This window comes from Perna viridis, chromosome 5 (assembly GCF_037379345.1).
Source record: "Perna viridis isolate PV_CMFRI_1.1 ecotype Kerala chromosome 5, ASM3737934v1, whole genome shotgun sequence".
Taxonomy (NCBI): domain Eukaryota; kingdom Metazoa; phylum Mollusca; class Bivalvia; order Mytilida; family Mytilidae; genus Perna; species Perna viridis.
The window spans coordinates 41260257-41263713 of record NC_142449.1 but is presented as its reverse complement, the minus strand read 5'-3'; positions in this window follow the sequence as shown (position 1 = coordinate 41263713).

Here is a 3457-nt window from a genome sequence, read left to right as displayed (position 1 = left end):
ACCCATAGTCAGCTCGTTCCTTATATTTACGCCACTTACAGTTGTCGTCGACGTCTTCGTTGTTAATTTTTTTCGTTTCCGTGTGATAGCTTAAGTTGTAGTGAACCAAATATTCTGACATTTTGATATAATGTTATTTGTGGCTAGAAGGAGATTACTCCAGCAGTGCTAGAGGTTGTCTGGGGAGCTATTATTTGACTTGGTGCCACCCTTACCTCTATCTTTTGACCAAAACGTACGAAAAATTAATATCGAATCGGATAATTAAATAATAAAACATGTCGTGTGTGTTATTTTATGTAAAAAATTAAAGAATCACACTTCTTTTTACATGTAACAATTATAGAACGATGTACGTCGCAATACAAAAAAAACGTCGAAATTTTGCCGATTTCGACGTTACCAAATATGACACGAACACCGTACGCTACGTCATAGCTCTTTCACATTTTCGGTGGCTTTCAACATGTCAGATGCTAGTGGTTAGGATGGCACCAAGTCAAACTTTTTTTTTTTTTTTTTCGATTTTAATTATTCTATTTTTAATGTGTTCTTTATTTAATTCAGGTAAACAAATGTACAACAGATTATATGTGTTTTGGGCCGTTTTCAAGTTATAGGAGTTGGGCAACGCCTAAAACATGTTCATAACCTTTTTTTATATTTTTTTTTTAATTCATTGGATTCCTCATTAATAATCCTGCCTGCATTTTTAATCAGATTTCGGATATCTCTTACGGTTTTCGAGTTATAAGGGGTCAAAAAGGCCACACCAGAATTCTTTTTTTTTTTTTTTGGATCCGATTTGGAAAAAAATCAAAAAGAACATATTTGCAATATTTGTACAGCTTATTATATCTTATAGATAAAATATTTGTCAAGAGAAAATTAAGACGATCATGAAATACATGTACGTTGATTTTACAGTATTTCACTAGCGAATGAGCTAGTGCGTGTCTACACACTTCAAAATACTTTGATGCAGACACGCTGATCCCGATTTCACAAGGGGGTGGCCTTTCCTTTCCCTGTTTTCTTTTCAACATTTCTTTCATCATTTTATCAGATTCGCTAAAATCGTATTTTATTTTATTCATTACATCCACAGTCGTATCAATTAAATCTAGTATCGTAACTTTTCAATACTGTTTATTGTTTTTAAAATTTACGTTAAAAGAGTTTTTACATCGCAAAACAGAACGTTACTTTGGAAACGTCAAAAATGCGCTTTGTGACATTTTTGTTAGACACGGTTTTACATATATATATAACCCATTTGTTAAGCCAAAAAAAATAAATAAAATGATAAAACCATAGAGGAGGATCAATACATTTTTAAGTATATGAAGAAATCGACTCAACACTATTAGCCTTTTTGAACAATTCGTTCGAATTTCGCATGATGTACGCGTGAATAAATAAAATATACAAATTTCAGGTGTTGTGACATTTTGGTTAAACACAGACAAAATGCTGCGCTAAGATACATGTTCAACCAAGTACCATTATTTTTAGAATATATATCTGCACTATATATACACGTAAAACTCGAAATTTCACAGTTATTAGTTCACTCAAAGCTAACGAAAAAAACTTTTAATAAAAACCGGGCAACACGCAACGTGTAGAAAACGTCGGGAAAAAGATAACGTGACATCACGACATACGTGCGTATTTATCTACTATTAGACAATAAAACTCATTATTTTTTAGAATAAACATGATATTCTGAATATTTATACAGTCCTTTAAGCGTGAATATACTTTGGTAAAAATACTATTCGTTGTTATATATTACAACCGTAAGCAAGAAAGTAGCCAATGGCCAACGTCGACAAAATTAAGATTTACGACATAATTGAAATACGGACAAAAAGGCTTTTAACAAAAAGACAGATCGAACATTTTATATATATTTTCATTGGAGTTATGTAATAAATTGTCAATATAATTAATAGAAGTCCAGATTAAAAAAGCTGTTCGCATAACTTTAAAAATAATGTCTAACATTTTGTCTTCAAATCGATTTCTTTCCATTTTTACAATGTCCACATCAAAGGGGAGATATTTGTGATATTGTAATTCTTATCATTACGTCATGAAAAATATGACATCGTCGGCAGCACAAATTTATCTTTCCAAAAAAGTTTGTTTGATCAAAATACGCCAAGAAACAATTTAGACAAATTAGTGAAATGGGAAGCAAGCATTTCTTAAAGTTACCTGTCCGCATATGAAAATGGACGTTCTTGTGATCGATAGTGATTTCCCTCCACAATTAATGGCATCTTTAAAAAAATTATGATTATAATCCTAAAACAACAACCATTTTCGAACATTTTAATATCTATATTGCCTTTGATAACCCCACATTCTAATAGCAACATTTAAGTTTTCGTAATATAAAATAAAATTTTAAAATATTTTAGGTCTTTTATTTACATAAACGTAGTTTTAACCCACCAGAAATCAAGCGAAAAAAAAGTTTTTACCTAGAAATCATTTGTAATGAAAACAGTTATCAAAGTGACCAGCCATTTTGAATTAGGTCAATAATTTTACCGAAAACAATATATTTTTGACAAAACGAACTTTAAGTTGATAACGGTAAGTCGTTGGTTAATTTAATATTTTCGTTTCGTAAATTAAAATCCGTAATTTTATCAACCGGATGTACCCATTCAAAATGTTGAATACCATATGTCGAGTTCATTTAAACTGCTTTTACAAAGGATTTCCAGGATTGCTGGATTTTCTTATCGGGTAGGTCAATTGTTTTTCTTCAGTTAAGTCACCATCTTCCGTGTTAGGGTAAAGAAACTGTATAAAATGTTTTAAATGGTAAGGGTGTATCGGTGGCCCTAGGTCTAGTAACTTCTGGCCAACAATCAAACCTGTTTTGAGTAATAAAACATCAGTAACAAAGACATAATACTGGAAGAAAATGATCAAATCAATAATGACCGAACACAAGTAGCCACAGAATTTAACAACTTGTTCATAAATGTGGTAAAGGATATAGGATCAGAGTTGTCTATTAATGAAGAAGAACACCCAAGCATAACAAAAATGTTAAGAAATCATCAGGCACAGATGGTATATCCCCAACATTGCTAAAACTTGCTAAACCAGCCATTGCTCAACCTATCACAAACTTGATAAATGAAAGTTTAATAACTTCTAAATTTCCAGAAAAATTAAAACAGGCCCAACTTGTGCCATGCTGTAAGAAAAATAATGCCCTAGATAAGTCTAATTATAGACCTGTAAGTATTCTTCCCTCTATTTCCATTTTTTTAAAAGGCCATAGATGTACAATTGACTGAATTTTTTAACCATATTTTCCATCCCTATCTTTCAGGTTTTAGGGCTGGCTATGGTTGTCAAACTGCATTATTGAAAATAGTGGAAGACTGGAAAAAAGCTTCCACATAATCTTATGCTAGATAAAATAAAA